At 37.0% G+C, this 21,502-nt stretch overlaps 1 protein-coding gene across 5 annotated transcripts in view; it reads left to right on the plus strand.

Annotated features, from left to right (window-relative positions):
• RAP1A (RAP1A, member of RAS oncogene family) overlaps positions 1–21,502 on the plus strand; it is a 68,867-nt gene that overhangs the window by 21,493 nt on the left and 25,872 nt on the right. The gene's annotated exons all lie outside the window — the stretch shown is intronic.

A 21,502-nucleotide genomic window follows, 5' to 3' on the forward strand; every position in this document is an offset into this window, starting at 1 on the left:
AACAAAAATCGTGGACTGGATAACTTCACAGGTGAATTTAACCAAACTTCAAAAAACAATACCTATCCTTCTCATACTATTTCAAGAGGAGAGAAGGCTCCCAGCTCATTTTACAAGGCCACCATTATCCTGGATTCTAAAACCAGAAAAAGACATTACAAAAAAAGAAAATTATAGGCCAGTATCCCTGATGAACATAGATGCAAAAGTCCTTAAAATATTAACAAACCGAATTCAGCAATACATTAAAAACATCATGTACCATGATCAAGTAAGGTTTATTCCTAAGATGCCAGGTTGGCTCAATATCTGCAAGTCAATCACTACATAAACAAAATGAAGGCTAAAAGTCATATGATTGTATCAATAGATGTAGAAAAAGCATTTGACAAAACCCAACATCCATTTATGATAAAAACTCTCAGTAAAGTGGGCATAGAGGGAACATACCTCAACACAATAAAGGCCATACATGACAAACCCACAGCCAACATCACACTCAAAAGGGAAATGCTAAAAGTATTTTCCTTAAGATCAGGAACAAGACAAGGATGTCCACTTTCACCACTTTTATTCGACATAGTGGTGGCAGTCCTAGCCACAGCAATCAGACAAGAAAAAGAAATAAAAGGCATCCAGTTTAAAAAGGAAGAAGTAAAACTGTCATTATTTGCAGTTGACATGATATTATATATACAGAACCCTAAATATTCCATCAAAAACTTAGAAATAGTAAATGAATTCAGTGAAATAGTAGGATAAAAATTAAACGTAAGACCCGAACTCTTAGGAGAAAACAGACCGTAAACTCTCTGCCATTGGTCTTAGTAATATTTTTTCCGATCTGTCTCTTCTAACAAGGGAAACAAAAGACAAAGTAAACAAATGGGACTATATCAAACTAAAAAGTTTTTTCACACAAAGCCATCAACAAAATGAAAAGACAGTCTGCTGAATGGGAGAAGATATTTGCCAATGATACATACAAGAAGCAGTTAATATCCAGAATGTATAAGGAAGTCATACAACTTAACACCAGGAAAACAAGCCATTAAAAAAAAAAATGGGCAGAGGACCTGAATAGACATTTCTCCAAAGAGGACATACAGATGGCCAACAGATATGAAAAGATGCTCAACATCATTAATCATCAGCAAAATGCAAATTAAAACACAGTGAGATACCACCTCACACCTATCAGAATGGCTATCATCGATAAACAAGTGTTGGCGGGGATGTAGAGAAAGGGGAACTCTCATGCACTGTTGGTGGGATTACAAATTGGTGCAGCCATTATGGAAAACAGTATGGACGTTCCCCCCAAAAATTAAACATAGAACTACATTATGACCCAGCAATTCCATTTCTGGGTGTTAACCTGAAGAAATCCAAAATATTAATTTGAAAAGATATGTGTACCCGTATGTCCATTGCAGCATTTACAATAGCCAAGATATGGAGGCAACCTAAGTGTCCATCGATAGACAATTGGATAAAGAAGAGGTGGTACATACATACAGTGGAATACAGTGGTACTCCGGTTTTCAAATGTCTCCGTTGATGAACACCGTAAACCTCCAGTTGGCGAACACTAAATTTTATGGATCTATGGTATCATTAGATAGTAAAATTCATGCTAAATTTGCAGTTTTAGGGGTTGATTTTACAGGTCTGGAACAGATTAATCCATTTTGCATTACTTTCTATGGGGAAAACCGTGCCTCTGTTTTCGAATGTTTCAGAACTTAAATGGTCTTCCAGAACGGATTATGTTCGAAAACCGAGGTACCACTGTATTACTAGCCATAAAAAAACGAGTGAAATCTTACCATTTGCAACAACATGGATAGACCTAGAGGGTGTTATGCTAAGTGAAATAAGTCAGAGAAAGACAAATACCATATGATTTCACTTATATGTGGAATCTAAAGAACAAATTAAATGAACAAAAAACAGAAACAAACACAGATACAGAGAACAAACATGGTTGCCAGTTGGGAGGGTGGTTGGGGGGCTGGGTGAAAAAGGTGAAGGGATTAAGTAGAAATTGGTAGTTACAAACAGTCATGGGGACGCAGTCCAGTATTGTAATAACTATGTCTGGTGTCAGATGGGTACTAGACCTATTGGAGCACTTCATAAGTTACTTAAATGTCTAACCACTATGCTGTACACCTGAAACCAATAGAAAACAATATTGTCAACTGTAATTGAAAAATAAACCCTGCTGTCATAGGACAAAAGGAGATATATAAACAAATGAGCATGGCTGTGTCCACTTTATTTATGGACACTGAAATTTAAATTTCACATTAAGTACTATTTTTCTTTTGATCAAGTCATTTAAGAATGTACAAACCATTTTTAGTTTACAGGCCACACAGAAATAGACAGTGACCCAGATTCGGCCTGTGGATCACAGTTTGCTGATCCCTGAACTAGTGTAAAGGAACCTGCGCGACAATGTTAGACACCCTTTCTTCAGCATGCCTTCATTCTTTAATTTCACTGTATTGTGGAGGAATCTAGAAAATTAGCGTTATTGCCATTAACGTTCAGAATTCAAAATTCTACTTACAGCTTTGATCTTAAACTATTACCACATGTTGTGAAACTGAACTCTATGGAGACTCCTCCTCAAACAGTGGCGTATGGTATAGTTGCACTTAGGGTTCTTTGGTTGCAAGCAACAGAAGCAGACTTGGTCTTGTTCTCAGCACCAGTGTATAATAGGTGTTTGTGTTAGTCGGGTTTCGCCAGAGAAACAGGCCAGTGGGATACACACATGCACACACCCATACCCTACATACACTTTGTGTGTGTGTGTGTGTGTGTGTGTGTGTGTAGAAAGATTTATTTCAAGGAACTGGCATATGCGATTGTGGAGGCTGGCAAGGCCGACTGGGAACTCTGGTGGCCTTGTGACAGAAGTTCTTCAGTGAATTCTGTTTTGCCTTTAAGGTCTTTCAACTGATTGGATGAGGCCTCCCATTGCTGACAATCTCCTTAAAGTCAACTGATTGTAGATGTTAACCACATTTTACATAATACCTTCACAGCAAACCCCAGATTAGTCTTTGTTTGACTAACTGGGTACTAGCCAAGTTGATCACATAGTTCAGTAAATATTTTTCCAATAAAAGGATGAACAAATGCCTAAAATGGTGTTTACTTGAAGGATGGTGTCTAACAGAATTTAAGTAAGAAACGAACATGCAGGCTTCAGGAAGCCTGAGAAGAACCAGTTTGCAGAGAGGTCTGGACCTGGGCAGCAGGAACGAACGGTGTCTTTAGTTTCCCACAGTCAGGAGAATAGGTGCCAACCTTTTCTGTCTTCGCACCATTCAGCTCAGGAGTCTGCTTCTCGGGAAATTCCTCCTGGTTGGCCTAGCTTGAGATTGGGTGGGATGTCTCCCTGCGAGTGGAGGGTGGGGCATCCTGATTGACATTCCCAGCAGTACTGTAGTGAGACAAGGGTTATTTCCTAACAGTCTGGATGCTGTTACCAAAAGGAGGAAGGGATACTAGACATGCAGAAGTAACACATGTCCACTTTACCGACTTTTTTGTTTTTAATTGGGGGGTATTGGGGAACAGTGTGTTTTTCCAGGACCCATCAGATCCATGTCAAGTCGTCATTTTCAATCTAGTTGTGGAGGGTGCAGCTCAGCTCCAAGTCAAGTTGTTTTCAATCTGGTTGTGGAGGGCACAGCTCACCGGCCGATGTGGGACTCGAACCGACGATGTTGGTGTTATGAGCACCGCACTCTAACCACTGAGCCACCCGGCCGCCCCACTTCACCACCTCTTGATAGCTACCCACATAGAGGGATATCTGGTGAGGCGTATGTAGACCAGGGCCAGATCATGGAAAACTGGTCTGGGCGGAAACAGGCTGATTTGGGGGGAAACAGGAATACATGGAATAGAGGGGCTGGGCAAAGAATAATTCCAACAAAGATGGTAATAATGATAAAGAGCAAACACTTATAGATTTTACTCTGCTAGGTACATTTATAAGTGTGCTTTAAAGGTACTAACTCAGTTACTCAAAATAACCCTATGAAGTAGGCACTATTATCTCCACGAGGAAACTGATGCACAGAGAGGTTCAGACATTGGCTAGGATTACAGAGCAAGTCAAGTGACAGCTGGACTTGAAACCCAGGAAGTTAGTGGGTTCCAAAGTCCACGCTCAGTTACTACACTGACGATCAGCCTTGGAGGGTTCCAGGCTTAGGAGGGAAGGAGAGGAGATGACGAAGGATCGAAGTGTCTGAAATGTTAGCGAGGTGGACAAAAGGAAATTAATTTAGACAGTTATCAGTAATTCTTAATGATCAGGAGCTTTTTTCATGAGTCATGTTTGGACTGCACAATTCTCTTTGCTCCATTTTTGTGTTCTGATAGCAAGATATTCTTATAAAAGTAAACCTGTTTCCTTTGGTATGTGTGCTTCACCACAACTGGTTTTGACAGAATCCCTAGTAAATTACCAGATTTTTTCTACTCTTTCTCTTCTCTCCAAAACACTGATTTGGCAGGCTTTTTCATTTTAGTGTGTTTGTATCCACTGGTATACTTCTGCCCGTTTGGGGGGTGGGGGGCAGCCCTGCCAGTTACAGCTAGAGATGCTTTGTTCTAATTTTTAGTATAGCATGTGTCTGTAAGTTCTCCACGAGATTTCCTTTTCCTTTTTTTTTTTCTTTTAACCTGGTGCCCAATTAGCAGACTAAGGGAATCAAGAATGAATGCATCCCTCAGAGTGGCCCCCCTCAGTGCTTGGCTTTTGCCAACAATTTTTGTTGTAATTGTAAAATGTAAACCAACATTTTTGAGTAAATGGATGATAGTACTTTTTTCCTTGTTAAAATTAGGTAACTGGTTTTATTTTTCTTTCTCAGTGCCTCATATCCTTAGTAGGTAGACATAATAAATATTTGTGATATTAGGGACTATTACATATTTTTTTCTGTGTTAAGCTAGATATCAAGGTGTAAGTTTGATGTTTGCTGTGCTCGGTATGTCGTTCATGTTCATTTGGGCTAACATTTCAATTATTTGCTTCTAGCCAGTGAAAGATATCGTTAGAAACAGGGCTCTAGATCTAATACATGTTAAGCTTGTAACTTCTGGAAAATTTAATCATAGATATTTAATTACACTATTTCCCTTTGAACCCAGACCCTCAAGGCTTTAGTAAAACTTAAGTTGTCTCCTGTATTCAGGTGGTTTTTTATTTGACTAGAAATGCTTTTTCCCTGTTAAAAAGCTTAGTCCAAATCTAGGCCTCAAAGTAAGCTCTTTATATGCTTGTAGTGAATTTTAATAGTTATTTCTTATTGACTGGTATCTCAACTAATGTGAAGTTATTTAAATTGGTAAATTGTCATACTATAACAACAAAAGATTGTAGTTCAGTTTTGAAGAACCTTGAGAACTATATAAATCCAAAAATATTGTTAGACTTAAGCACAGTGTTAAGAGTTGATAATTTCATCATTTGTTTGTATTTAGCATTTTTCAAATTTCACAATTTGTATATACTGTTGTTCTGATACTTTCATACATGCCAAAGGATTAAGGTAAGTCTAGATACTGAGAAATTTCTCCTTATCAATGTGAATGTATGAATGTTGTAGGTAATATTATCAGTCTTTTAGTCTGTACTATATTGAGAATTCTCTTCAGTGAAAATAGCTGGTGTACTTTGTGTCTAGAACTAATTCTACATAGAAATCCCTCAATAATTATATTTTCAGGTGTATCACAACAAAGTCACTGCTCAAATGTGATATAATTTCTATTTGTGGTGTTGTTTCTATGTGGTTGCTTGGAAATTTTATATATTAGGAGACTTTCTTTTTTGACAATTTTAAAGATTGTTCCCATATCCCACATTTTATTTTTGTAATTTTAATTATTAAATGGTATTTCTTTGGCAGCTCTTTTAATATCCTTAATGTTTGTGACCCTTGGTCACTGCCCTTCAGCATTCTGATGTCAACTGCAGGATTTGGGGGTTATTTTCCTCCTCTTCTGTATTCTTTAGATAAAGATACAATTAATTCAGGTATAACTTAAAAAAAAAAAAGAATTAGATACTAGTGTCAAGCAGATAATTTCCAGGGTTAATATTATTTCTAGTCAAAATTTTCCCAGCAGAAATGTTGTACTCAAAGTAGTTTTCATAGTTAAAAGTATCTTAAAGCCTTGATCAGAATTGCATTTTCAAAGAGACCTGTAGGATACTGGTTTCCGCAAACACATAGCCTCATTTTGTACTGGACCTTGCATTAATGTATATCCATAAATAAAAATGGGAGTAAGGAAGGTAGAGGTGGGATTAGTTGGTTAACCTGGATGATTACAAACATTTCCTGGTGATCATTTCTGCCAACAAACAGTATTTCAAGTATTTAATGTACACCGACTCTGTGGCAAGTGCACCAACACATTTTCAACCCCATGACGAGGACTTTAGATCACTGGAATGGGCTTTCTTAAAAGGTTTCAGCCCCTGTGAGCAAAGAAACCTACTGAAACAAGGCGTAATTTTGAACTTTAAAAATGAGATGGAAGCCAATATTAGAAGGTAGGCTGTTGTTACCTCAGCCTTTCATCCATCACCCTATTTTGTTATGTGGTCTTCTGGGTATTAACTACTTTTATTTAGTTTCATAGTAGTTAAATATGGAAAGAAAATGAGATGAAGCACACATTTGGAAATTTTGTGTTTTTCTTGGATTTTGTTTTTGTTTTGCTTTTACTATAGAAAATGAAATCTGATAAATGCAATTTAGGAAGATAGCTGTTTAGATTAAGAACGTAGACCCTGGGGACATGTTGCCTGAGTTCTGATCCCAGCTGTACAAATTACTACCTGTGCCCTTTGGTATGTACTCATCTTAGCCTCCCTTTCCTGAGCTATAATATGAATGACAATAACAGCACTCCTACCTGTGGCGATGAAAATGGTATGGCCCATCTAAAGTACTTAGCACGGAATATTACGTATTATCATCACTTTATTTTCTTTTCTGTTGATCAGAACTTTATAGTGATTCTGACTTGCTTTTTAAGGTTACTGTTTGGTTCCAATTGAATTTTTAGCAGGCAGTTTAGTGTTTAAAGGAATATTTAGTACATTATTCCTTTTAGCTAAAATAAGCTAAAGATGCAAAAGAATGAATGTTGTGTTAGATTCCTAAGACCTGGGGAACCGGTCTGAATGCTTTTATACACTTGTGAACCTTTATGCTATTCAGAACGTGAGACTGGTTTGTTCTGAGTTCCATTCCTCTGTTAAAAAGCCTTAAAAAAGAATCACCGTAGTGTTCATCGATGTCATTAGGGAAAAATACTTGTTAGAACTCTGAAGACCCCGGAGAACTCTGATTTATGTTAATAGTGAAAACTTACTTTTGGTTTAGAATTCTTCTAACAATATATGAGTGATGTCTGTAGAGTGTTTTTTATAAACTTTGTCTCATTTGATGTTTACAATTTTGTAAAAAAGGAAGGGCAGATGGAATAACTCCTACTTTTAAAGATGAGAAATCTGGGCTTGTAAGAAGTTCAGGGACTTTCCCAGAGATAAATAACTAGTTGTGTCTGCTATCTCTCATATTAGTTTTCATTCTGCTATTATCAAAGCACTTCTGTGTAGATTCAATTCCTTCTATGTGAAGAACCTATAATTTCTAAAATATATAAAACTCAAATTGTTGAAATTACTGGATTTTAGCATTTGCCAGAAGTATGTACCTTCTGTTTTGGTTTGATTTGGAGGGCTGGGCTATATATCAAATTGGAACATATACCAAGTTCTGCCATAGTATATTACTATAATTTTAATCTTATTTGTAACTTTAGAACTTAGAGATATGTTAATTGACTAAATATAATTTTGATTCAAAGGATATTATGAAAAAATTTTTCTCTGATTCTTACAATATTCCTGCTCAAGCTGCCCACTTCCAAAAGAAAAATCACTTCACTTTTAGTTATGTAAAAAACTAGTATGTTTATTTATATTGTAAATACTCATGGGGAGATACATAATATTCTTTTAATTTGGGGATATTCTTTGTGCAAGAAGTTCAGTTCAACTATTTTTAGAACCTCTGCTCTTGTATTCATGGGCTGTGTGCAGATGGCTGTGAAAGCATACAAAGTAGTCCTTACCTTGCTATCACCAAAATTGACATTGTTCGAGAAGGCATTGCTAATTATGAAACAATAAGAGCAGAGGTTGCCAAACTACAGTCGAAGGCTTGTTTTTGCATGGCCCTCAAGCTAAGAATGGCTTTTATTTTGTTGTTTAAAAAAAACACAAAAAACAGAATTTGTAATATAGACGATACGTGGCCCAGAAGCATAAAATTCTGGCCCTTCACAGCAAAAGTTTGCTGACAATGAATTAGAAGAATATATATAATATAAAATAAAATGTAACCACAGACATTAGGGAATACAAATCAAAACCACTACAAGATACCTTTTTGCGCCCACTAGGAAAGCTATAATAAAAAAATGGACAATAACAAGCGTTGACAAGGGTGTGGAGAGACTGGAACATAGATCGCTGGTGGAATGTTCACTGGTGGGTGGCTGTAGAAACAGGCAGCTCCTCAAAAAGTTAAAGTTACCATATGACCCTGTAATGCCACTCTACATATATGCCCAAGAGATTTTGAAACATGTTTACATGTTAAAAATTTGTATGCTATGTTCATAACATTATTAGTCATAATAGATAAAAAGGGGAAACAACCCATGTCCATCAACTGATGGATAAACAAAATGTGGTACAGCCATAACATGGAATATTATTCAGCCATAAAAAGAAATGAAACACTGATACATGCTACAACATGGATGAACCTTGAAAAACATTGTGATAAGCGAAAGATGCCAGACACAAAAGGCCACGTATTGTATTATTCCATTTATAGACATGTTTAGAATAGTCAAATCCATAAAGACAGAAAATAGATGAGTGGTTGACAGAGGCTGGGGGGAGGGGAAGTGGGAAGTGATAACGATACGGGATTTTTTGTTAGGGTGGTGCAAGTGTTCTGCAATTAGACAATGATGGTTGTACAACCGTGTGAAAATACTTTAGACCACCGAGTTGCACACTTTAAAATAGTGAATTTTATGGTAATTGAATTATATCTCAAAAAAAATGTGATCAAAGACTAAGTAGTTTTTATAAAAGAAGTAATGAGAGGTCGGGTAAAGAAGACTAAAGCCATGAGTTCATGGCTATAACTTTGAAATTGGGGCTTGCAGTGTACCCCAAAGGGCATGGAGGATTTGGATAGAAAAAGAGGAAGTGAGTATGGCATTACGGATCTTAGGAAGGGTATAAACCAAGATACTGGTATTTATTTGGCAGAAGAGGAAGGCGTGGCAAGACGTAAGAGGAAGAAAGACAGCTGTCTCTTGTTTCCGGGGGCTTTTTCTAACCTGGCATGTTTAAATGATTCAGCCTGCTAGGAATAACACCACTATCATTTTCGTGGAATAAATTGTGTGTTCTTCTAGCCTAAGGCAGGAATTTTTTATTCCAGCCAGAAAGCAAGACCTTAGGGCTGTCTGCCACAGTACTTTTAACAGGCTACTGTAAGATTTTTAGTTCTCAGTACGAATATGCTTTGAGGAATTTGTTGCCATCTTTTTTGTTTGGTTTGGTTTTTAACCGATTTTAAGTCATACAATGTATCTGATTTTTTTGTTGTCGTTTTTATTCAGAACAAAAGTCCTTAATACTATTCCTTATTTTTGGCTACTTTACATAAAGTTCTTTCATGTGTATTGCCTCATTTAATCCTTTCACCACACCTGTGAGATAGATAGATGGTATCGTTCTCGAAGACGAAAGAGGCCACGTGATGGAGTGATGAGGAACCAGGATGGGGACACTCATTCCTGGTTCTGCCATTTACTGGTCATATGTGAGTTTGGATGAGTTATTTTATCTCTCTAGATTATGTTTGCTTATGTAAAGTGGTGATTGTAAGATGCTAGAGTTTGTATTTCAATAAACTGATAAAAGTAAAATTCTTCGAATCGTGCTTGACACATACTAAGCCTCAGTAACTGTTATGCTGCTATTAATAGATCATGAGACTTGAGTGAGGTTAAGAAGTCCAGAGTCTCCCAGCTGGTAAGTGGTAGAACCAGCACTTAATTATAGGTGTTCTGAATCCAAGTCCTGTTCTAATTGGTTTTACCAGATTTTAGTATGTACTTATTATTAGACAGATATTTAGAAACCTTCTGAACTTGCATTTAAGTGGAGACCAGAATAACCCAGATATTAATAGCACAAGAGACTCTGCCTTTCTTACAACAGAACTTTCGTTTCTAAACCCAGTCTTTGGCTTTAATCCACTGATACCCAGCCTTGGCAGTTACAAACCAAATTTTGAAATATGAAGGGGAAATGACAAAGGAATGTTTGATTTAACATCTTTAACAAGACGTTAACTTGAGTATGATAAAAATAAACAATTAAAAGCAAATAACACCTGGCGGGAAACCTGGAGTAATCAAAAAGGTAACTGTCCCTAATAAATACACGATTGATAGGAAAAACAACTATTTTCAAAGACAAATGAGAAAAGAATAGGCAGTTCACACAAGAAAAAAGTGTGACTGATAAATATTTGAAAAACAGTTTATCCTCACCAGCTAATCAAAGAAAGTTAAAATACCATAATACATTTTTTATTATACAATTAACAAAATAAAAACATTTAAGCTGAAGGAAGAAAACTTAAGTTGAAACTCTGTGCTGTTAGGGATATGATGAAATGGGACTTATATTCCTGATGAAAATGTAAATTGATAAAACTATTCATTTTCATGAAGAACCTTAAAAATATTCATAACCTTAATCTAGTTGATTCACCTGAGAATGTATTGTAACCTAAAGAAAAAAGGGGTGACACTGGGTAAAAATTTATACACAAAGATTCATTGCAGCATTATTTGTAATAACAGAACGTTTGGACATATCCAAGCAAATAGTTAAATCCTTGCACATTTATTGCAATATTTGTTTAAAAAGAGTTTTATTAAGAATTTTAATGACCTTGGGAAAATGGTGAGATAATGTTTGGAGAGGAAAAAAGCAAGATTCAAAATTGCAGCACTGTAACCTCTCGTGTCAGGCAATAAACCCAGCCTTCAGAATAGTTCATTCTGGACATTTATTGAGTAGTTCTTAAATGTCTGATATACTGACCTTCACCTACTGTAAAAATAAAATAATTTAAAAAGAAATACCCTCTTGAACCCAAATCCTCTTTCCCTTGTAGTAGTGGCCACCCCATTTCTCTATTCTTTAAGCAAACTCCTCAAAAAAATTGTCTACAATGCAATTTCCAATGTCTTACCTGCCAGTCTTTCCTGAGCCTAGTCAGGCTCTTGTCTGTCGGTTATTCCACTGACATTAGCTCGTCTCCAGTGACCTCCAGTGGTCAGTTCTCCGTCATCGTACTTGACTTGTCAGCAGCCTGTAAGAGTTGATCACTTCCTCTTCTTTGAAATACTTTTTTCTCTTTGTTCCAAGAAACCGCACATGTGGTTTTCCCCCTACCTCACTGACTGCTGCGTTTTGTCCTGCTTTGCTGGCTCCTCTAGCTATAATTTTTGTTTAAGTTAATATGTTGAATTACATTTTTTTTTAATTGTGGTAAAATACACATCATATAAAATTTACCATTTTTTCAGTATACAGTTAAGGGGCATTCACATTTTTGTAACTGTTACCACCATCCATCTCCAGAATTTTTTCCTCTTCCCAAACTGAAACTCTGCCCATTAAACAGTAACTCCCCATTCTTCCCTACCCCCAGCAACCACCATTCTGTTTTCAGTGAATTTGACTATTGACTGCTCTAGGTGCTTTACCTAAGTGGAATCATACAGTATTTATTCTTTCGTGACTGACTTGTTTCACTTACTATTATGTTCTGAACATTCATCCATGTTGTAGTGTGTGTCAGAATTTTCTTTTTTAAGGCTGAAATTCCATTGTATGGACAGACCACATTTCGTTTATCCATTCGTCTGTTGCTGCCACTTGGGTAGCTTCCACTACTGGCCTGAATAACGCTGCTGTGAACGTGGGTGCAATACAAATACCTATGAGCCCCTGTTTTCAGTTCTCTTGGGTACATACCCGGAAGTGGAATTGCTGGGTCATGTGATCATTCAATTTGTAATCTTTTGAGAACCACCATACTATCTTTCACATTCCCGCCAGCAATGCACGAGGGTTCTAACTTTTCCACACCCTCACCAACACTTCATATTTTTCTGGTTTCTTCATTTGTTTGTTTTGTCTTGGTGATAGCCATCCTAACAGGTGTGAAATGGGATCTCATTGTAGTTTTGATTTGCATTTCCCTAATGATTAGTGGCGTTGAGCATTAGTTCATGTGTTTATTGGTCATTTGTATATCTTTTTGGGAGAAATGTCCCTGTTTTTCAAAGTAGGTTGTTCGGTTTTCTTTGTTGAGTTGTAGGAGTTCTTTATATATTCTGGATATCAACCCCCTTTATCAGATACATGATTTGTAAATATTTTCTCCAGTTCTGTGGGTTGCCTTTTTATTCTGTTGATAGTGTCCTTTGGTGCACAAGAGTTTTTAAGTTTGATGTCCAATTTAATTCATTTTTTCTTTAGTTCCCTGTGCTTTTGACGTCATATCCAAGAAAGCATTGCCAAATCCCATATCATGAAGCTTTTCCCTGTCTTCTAAGAACTTTATAGTTTTGCTCTTATGTTTAGGTCTTTGATCCACTTTGAATTAATTTTTGTATACAATGTAAGGTAAGGTCCTTATTAATTCTTTTGTATGCGAATAACTTGTTTTCCTAACACCATTTGTTGAAAAGACTGTTCTTTCCTCACTGAATGGTATTAACACCCTGTTTAAAATTATTTGACCATTTATATAAGGGTTTCTTTCTGGGCTCTGTAGTCTACAAATTTTGATATGTTGTAGTTTCATTTTCATTCTGTTCAGAATACTAATTTCCCTTTTGATCTTTTTGTTTGAATCATGGTTTATTTAGAGGTATGTTATCTATTTAGTTTACAGATATTTGGGGATTTTCCTAATGGCTTTCTATTATTGATTTCTAAGTTAATTCCATTGTGGTCAGAAAACATACTTTGTATGATTTAAATTGCTTTAAATTTTTTTAACATTTGTTTTATAGTCTAGATAATAGTCTATCTTGGTAAATGTTCCATGTGCACTGGAAAGTGTGTGTTTTGTTGTTGGATGAGGTATTCTGTAAATGCCAACTCGATGCAGTTGATTGATGGGGGTGTTCCCTTCAGCGTGGTCCTGCTGGTTTTCTGCCTGCTGGCCCTGTCGGTTACTGACAGAGGTACTGGCACCTCCAGTTACAGTAGCGGATGCATCTGTTCTTGGGTTCTGTCCGTTTTTGCCTCAGGTATTTGGCTCTCTGGTTAGGCACATATACATTAGAGATTGTCGTGTCTTCTTGGAGAATTGACCCTTTATCGTTGTGTAATGCCCCTCTTTATCCCTGATAATTTTTATTGCTCTGAAGTCTCCTTTGTCTGAAATTAATATAGTTACTCCAGCTTTCTTTTGGTTAGTGTCTGCATGGTATAACTTTTCATTCTTGGCTCAGAACTATCTAATGACTTACCAGATCCTACCAAGTAAAACCAAAGTCCTTATCATGGCCTAAAGTGCATATTTAGCTGTCTGTGTCATCTCTTCCCTCCTACTCATGCCTTCCTCAGTGCCCTCCAGCCGGGGTGCCCTCCTTTCTCTTTATGGAAATTACCTGGCATCTCAAGTCTCTTCCATTCCCTTCAGATATCCGTGCAACTCTGTTCTCTAACTTCCCATCACCTTGAGGTCTTTTTTTCAAATTACAAATCTCTGTGCTCTGTGAACTGCCTGTCACCGTTTCCTGCTTCACTTTTCTCCAAAACACTTGACCAGCTGGCTTGTGCCTTTGGCAGGCGAGAGCATGGCACACTGGAGGAAAGGAAAGATGTGTAGTTTGGCTACAACATGGAGAATGAGAGGGAGCACATGGTGAGGCGAAGCTCGGGTAGGAGTTAGGGACTCAGCTGCAGGCCCCTGTCGGCCTCGCTGACCCTTCTGGTCTTTATCCTTAAGGTTAGTAGAAAATCACCGGAGGAATTGGGGAGGAGGGTCACAGCATGATTCACTTTGTCTTTGTATAAAGATCATTCTGGCTCCATTGTGGAAAAGACGGGGTGGGGGCGTGGATTGGATGTGGGGAGACCAGAGGAGACACTACTACAATAATCCAGGTGTAAGCTGGTGGTAGCTTAGTCCACTGGGGTTGATGTCCATACGAAGAGAATGTTTGGAACTTGTGTAGAACTTCAGACTTTATGAGAATTGGCAAGTCATGACATCCTGGCCTTGCTAAGACAGATTGGAGGTTCCCAAAGCAAACAGACTAATAAATCAGGATCCTAACCATAGTTGTCCAATGTGGCAATTTTTCATTAAAACAAAACGTTGATCTTCTATTTGCTTTCACTTTGGGGGTGGGAAGCATTTAACTTACTTGTTTTAGGCATGTTATATGTGCCTAATATATGTTACATTGTTTAATTATCAGAAACCAGTGAGGTATCTTAATCCATCTTTGTTTTGTTACAAAGGAAACTGCATATTAATAGGGTCGAATAACTTGCCCTGGTTTATAGGATTTGTAGAGCTTTGTTTTGGATTCAGATGTGCTAGCAGAAAGATCTTTCCTTTCAATGAGAGGTTGTTAATTTGGGTTCCTAGGTCTCCACTTCATCTGTGGTTTATCCCCCTCAAGTTCTCTGCTCAGCAACCTTAGGTGGCTTTCCCCCTATGATCAGAGTTTCCAGTCTTAGGCTGTCACGCAGGGACTTGGGTAGCTTGCTGGCTTGCTATTTAGACCAACCACATCAGTATTCCTTCCTTTCCCCCTGCCTTTCATTCAAATGCTCAAGCCACCTAGACTTTCCTTGTTTTCTTTTTTTAATAGTTTTTTCATTAGACTCTTCAGTCTCTCAAATCTGTGCCTTTTTTCATGGAATTCCATGTGTTATAATATTTCCTCTACCTGCGCCCCTTCCTCTGCCTGACCTTCAAGAAACATGCAAGGCACACAGTGAAAATTCTCCCTTCTTTCCAAGTCCCCATATTCCTCACTTTCCTTCCCAAGGTAGTCTAAGCATATGCAGATTTCTATGTACATATATGAATAGAGGCAAGTTAGCATGTTGGTTACAGAGCATGAACTCGGGAACCAGGCTGCCTGAGTTTCCATCCCCGCTTCTCCTCCTAGATGTGTGGCTTGGGCAGACGACTAGTCCCTACGTCCTAAGCTTTTTGTGAGGATTTCTTACAGCAGCCCCTGGCCCAGGGTAAGCGCTCAGTAAATGTGTGCTGCTGTTGTTGTCGTTGTTGTTGTTAGATAACAAAGCATAACACATTGAAAAGAGGATGGCATTTCAAATCTGGAGACATCGATTTGAGTATAGCCTCCTAGTTACTTTTCACCGAAGTCATTTAACCCAAGTTACACTTTGTACGGTTTCCTCATCTTTATAATGGGGATAACGATGTACAGTTTTGATTTTGATGATCTAAGAGATACAAAGGAGAGAGATTTGTAAATGATAAAGTTTAGCTGCTATTGGTTGCAGCATTTTACTTTCCCTGCCAGGGAAGTTCACAGCGTTTCAGCTGGTTATAAGAAGTGAAGTAGTCTTTCAAAACTAAAGATTTCAGAAATTAGTGACAGTGATGCCGTCTTGCTTTAGAATTTATTCTAAATTCATACTTTTACATTAGCTGTGGTTTGCTTTTGCATTAGTCTTAAATTTTAAAATTATGATTATGTAATTTATATGGCAGTGCCATTAAGGGAATAACATTAGAGTAAATACCTCAGTGGAAATATATCAAGAGTCTAGAATTGATATACTTAGCTATACTTAGCATAAATTAGTAAACCTAATTTAGTAAACCTTATCTTTTAAGCAAAAACATTTTTTGTCTACTTAGAAAGTATTAGTCACTGCCTGTAAAATTTCCTTCATGGTTTACAAATGTTTTATTTGCCTGTGATGATAACAGTTGCTGAAAAAAATTCATTGTACTAAATAGATGGTAACAGATGTAAAAAGGGGTCCCTTTGATACAGTTCTTGATGATTTACTATTAATATATTGCTACAGGAGAATAAGCATTTACTCCTTTTTTTGACAACCCATGGATCCAAGAGCACATGTTATACCCAAAGGCACAGAGTAGGGGATATTTTTGGATACTGGGATGTCCTTTCTTCTTCTGTTAATTAGAAGCATTCCTAGTATTCAGCATTTAGGAGGAGAAGTTGTGGTCAGGTTCCTAAATGGTAGAGCAGCATTCTAGCCAGGCGTGTGGCTCCTAAGTCCAGGCTTTTAAACATTTCATCATACTGCTTACGAGGAACAGAAGGAGACTTTTGGGGAGGGGCAGGTAGGGAGGAACCTCTAGAAATGAATATAAATTAAAAAATTAAAACTCAATAGGTAGGTTTAATGACAGATCAGACTAGCGAATTAGTGAACTGGAAGATGATCTGAGAAAATAAAGTGACAGGGATGAAAATCATAAAAGAAAAGAGAACTGGGAAATAGCTGGTTTTCTTTGAATTCCTTTCTTCTAAGTAATGGATGTATTTGTTGGCTGCTTTGTTTTCCAGCTACAGCTTCCACTTCACTGCTTTTCTGTGATGTATAAGATTTTTGACTATGTGACAAGGTTTCAGCAATTGAGATGCAAACGAAAGTTACACATGCGTAGGTTTGAATCTTATAGCTCTGCCTGTAAGAGGAAAGGAGGATCCCTTTCCTTCCTCTTTCTTCCTTCCCATTGACTGGAATATGTACATGGTGATGAGCTATTTTTAGCTGTGGCAGAGGGCAGTCTTCTAAGGATGACAGAGCAGCAAGATGTAAGAGTTCCGCTCTCTTACGCTGCTGTACCGCGAAGCTGCCACACCAGCCCTCACTGTCCCTCCCGACTGCCACATGACAGGGAAACAATACTTGCGTTTCGTTGAAGCCACGGAAGGGTCTGTTACACAGCAGCCTTAGTCAGTCTGTGTCCTCACTGATACACGAAGAGCATGGGAAGATTTAACAGTCTCTAAGCAGAATCCAGATGTGAAGAAAAATCAGGTCGAGGTAATATTTGAGATTATGATTGAGAATTTCTAAAACTACAAAAAGAAACAAAGTCAAGAAGTTAAATCTTTAAACAGGCTAAATAAAAATCTAAACCTAAACACTTCATAGTTAAATTTGCACACAGAGATCTTAAAAATAGCCAGAGGGAGAAGACATTACTTTCAGAAGATCTGTAATTAGACTGATTTATTGAAAGGAAAAATTGAAGCCGAAAGACAAGAGAAAAATAAGTACAGTGTGCTGAGAGTGAATAACTAAGCTAAAATACCTTTCAAGGGCGTAGGCAGCATGAAGTTCTCAGATAAATAAAAACTGAGATTTTACCATCAATAGAACGTCACTAAGACATTCAAAAAGATGCACTTTAGATCGAAGGAAAGGGATCCATGGTGGAGGGTCTGAGATACCAATCAGAAAATAAGAAAGGCTGAAAATTAAACAGCCAAGCATTTAATCTAAGTTAGGGAAAAATAAAACAGTAAATGAAATAATAGACATAAATACAGAAATTAAAGAACTATAAAACAAGCGTACAGTGAAGGATCAACAGAGGCAAAATTGATTCTTAAAGACTAAGAAAATTAACAATCCTGCTAAGATTGATCAAAAAAGGAGGCATAAATAAACAATAAGAATGAAAAAGGAGATGTAACTACAGATGCTACAGAGTGTTACAGTAGAGAGAAAAGTACACTCACCAGCACGTATCTGTTTAGGAAATCATTTCAAATGGTAGCTCATTGCCTGTGCTGTCATGATAGTGTAATAATAGGAAGCCTTTCAAACCACTTTGCACACTTGCCAAAAATTTACTCCTGAATAAGTGAGAGGGTTGGATTAAATATTTTTATCCTTTACTTGCATTTTTGGAGAATTTCAAGGGTGCCATGAATGGGATAACTGAATCAGTCATACTTTACCAAAGATTTTGGTAAAGATTTATTTGGGGATAATTGATGGATAAATAACTTTTAAAACAGAACTTGTGTTCCTTTTGAATATATGAAGAAGTTAGAAAGTGTCATTTAGTGAGGAAATGCAAGAGCCTCAGAAATTGTGGAAACCTTGTTCTTTTAAGAAATATTACTAGTTTTTGATGCTTGTACCAACAAGTGATGGCATAATTCTGAGAAAGATCTATAATTCATTGTTTCCTTTTCTTTCTTTCTCTTTTAAAAAAAAATATTGTCACCAGCCCTATGGTACATATTCACACTGTTCAGCTGAATTAAGAAATGTGCTTAGAGACGACATTGATCTATCAGGCCAAGTTTCTTATTTTCTGGAGGAGCAGTAGCAAAAATAGTAGTGGTTGTACTTTGTGGGTCAGCACTTCGAAGCACATTGTGCTAACGCGATGCAGAAGGGCAGGAGGAAGGCCTCGGTGGACGGGCGGCAGCTACAGGCCCGGAGAGCAACTGGTACAGCTTATTGGGGGGGGGGGGGTGTGAAATGGATAGATTATCTGACACGTTTGAGTGGAAGATTGTGCTGGTAAATGATTCCAGAATAAATACAAGTTATGCAAAAAAGGAAAGGTAATGTTAATACACTACTTTGCTATGTCTTGTTTAAGAGAGCTAAAATTATCATGTACCATAATAGCAATATCTAAAACTAAAAACCAAGAGATAGTAGTAGTACAAATGTCTTATTTAGAAATATGGAGGAAAGCACTCAAAGAAACAAACATTTGAAGTAGTTGTTAGGTTAAAGGGATATATAATGACTGCTCTTTTGTTATAAGCCTTTTAGTAATGCCTACTAATAGTGTTTATTAGCATATATTTTATTTATTTTAATTTTACTTAAAAAAAATTTTTTATGGGGGAATATTAGGGAACAGTGTGTTTTTCCAGGACCCATCAGCTCCATGTCAAGTCGTTGTTTTCAATCTGGTTGTCGAGGGCACAGCTCTCTGGCCCATGTGGGAATCGAACCGGCGACCTTGGTGTTATGAGCACTGCGCTCTAACCACTGAGCAAACTGGCCACCCTATTACTTTTATTTTAAGAGAAAGAGTTAAAGCTTTGGCAGAGGAGGCCAGAATGATCACAGAATTTGAAACTTTATCATTTGAAAAAGGAAAAAGGACTTTTATTAAAAAGAGGATATGTCCTCCAGTCAAAGGGCAGAGACCCAATAAGTGGCCACTACAAAGAAACAGAGCAGTGTAAAGAACATTCTAACAATTAGGTTATGCAGAAATGGAGTGGACTATTTTGGGAGGGTAGAGTTCGAAGGGCTAGATGACCATATCGAGAGAGATTTTTAGAGTGCATGGCCACAAAAGAACTATTTACTGTAGCTCAGGCATTCTGTTATTAAATATTGACTTCCATACTTAAAACAAGGAAAATCAACACCTGCTATTTATACAATATAAGATTTGCTACATGTAAGTTAAGTTTATTATTTTCTAAGTCTTAAACTTTTATTATTTGTTGTTTGCAAAATTAAGGTTTGGGAAGATTTCTTTTTATTGTATTGGGGCTACTGATCTGTTTTGTCTTATTCCTGTTATCTTTTGTTTACCTTTCTTTCCTATTGTTTATTTTCATTTCTAACTCTGAAGTGACCAAGTTTTCTTTGCCCCTTTTTTCTCTAGTGCTTTTTAAGTTGCAGGTAATCTGGTTGTTGACATTGCATTTTTCACGTTTAGATTTTTTTCAATGTGTATATATAGAGATTCATCTTTATCCTTTTCCCAAGCAAGAGAAAAACTTTAACATGCCTTTACTTTCTAACTCCTCCCAAACCAAAATGTTGAAATAATCATGGAGTTTTATTTCCAAATTTTTATATATATTTTACAGTGATAATTAGAGTTCTAGCTGTAATTTTTACTGATTTATTTGCTTGCCATGATTTCTTGTTGTTATGCCCTTCTGTTTCTTGAATCATTTTGTTGTTGTTGTTGGAGTACCACCTCCAGTAATTTTTGATAAGTATTTTTCTTATTTAGTTCTAATTGCTTATTTTCCTTCTTAATTTTTTCTTTGACTCATATTATTTAGAATTGTATTGTTTAACTTATAAACATTTTGAGATTATATAGTTATGTTTTTATATTGATTCGTAGTTTAAGTGCATGGTGGTTAGAATATACACTTTGTATGATTTCAGTCCTTCGAAATGTATTGAGACCTTATTTGTGGCCCAGCATGGTCTGTTGTAGTAAATGACCCATGTGTACTTGAAAAAAGGTGTAATTTGCAGTTGTTGGGTGTGGTGTTTTATACACACACAGTGCCAAAAAATGTATACACATTTTAAGAAAGGAAAACTATTAAAATTGTAATACTCAATATGTACATACCTAATAAAAGATGAATACAAGTCACATTTGATTTCTGCAATTACAAGAAGTGCTCAAAGTGGTTACCATCAGCGTCCAGACATTTCTGATTACGGCGAACTACTGCTTGAGCAATGCTGACCAAAGTGTCCACTTGTATACATTTTTTCTGGCACCCCTGGTATATACACAGAGGGTGCCAAAAAAATATATACACGTTTTAAGAAAGGAAAAAAACTGTATTAAAATTGTGACACTCACTATATACCGATAACAAAAGATGAATATAAGTCATGTGTAAACATTTTTTTGGCCCCCCCCTGGTATGTATTTAAGTTGAGTCATTATTTGGTCAAATCTATATATCCTCACTGATTTTATTTTCCTTTTCTATCAATTACTGAGTTATGTTAAAATTTTGTGATTGTGTATTTGCCTAAAATCATGATCACATATTTGCCTACTTTTCTCTTGAGTTCTGTCAGCTTTGTTTATTTTGCCTTGTGTTTTAATTTTTTTCCTATTGAATATTTATTAATGCAATTACTGATACATTTGGATAGTCTGATATCTTTCCACTCATTTTCTGTTTTTCCGTTTGTCCTTTCTTCCTTCTGTTTTTAGTTATATTCCAAAGTGTAGTGGCTTAAAACAATAGCCATGTATTACGTATGGCTCCCGTTTTCTTGTGTGGACTTGGGGAGTGGCTCAGCTGGGCGGCTCTAGCCGAAGGTCTCTCAGAGTGTGGCAGTCAGATGGTGGCTGTCTGGAATCTTCCTGAAGGCAGATTCTTTATTCATGGTTCTGGGAGGACTCACATAGCGAGGGCCACTCTGTCTCTTTGGTCTCTGCAAAATGGCAGCTTTCTGGCACCTTGCCAGCCCTGGCACCCTTTCTAAAAGCTTCAGAAGCCAGACGACATCACTTGTGGCTCTTTTAGTAAAGCCACC

The sequence above is a fragment of the Rhinolophus sinicus genome, linkage group LG14 (genome assembly GCF_036562045.2).
Source record: "Rhinolophus sinicus isolate RSC01 linkage group LG14, ASM3656204v1, whole genome shotgun sequence".
Lineage (NCBI taxonomy): Eukaryota > Metazoa > Chordata > Mammalia > Chiroptera > Rhinolophidae > Rhinolophus > Rhinolophus sinicus.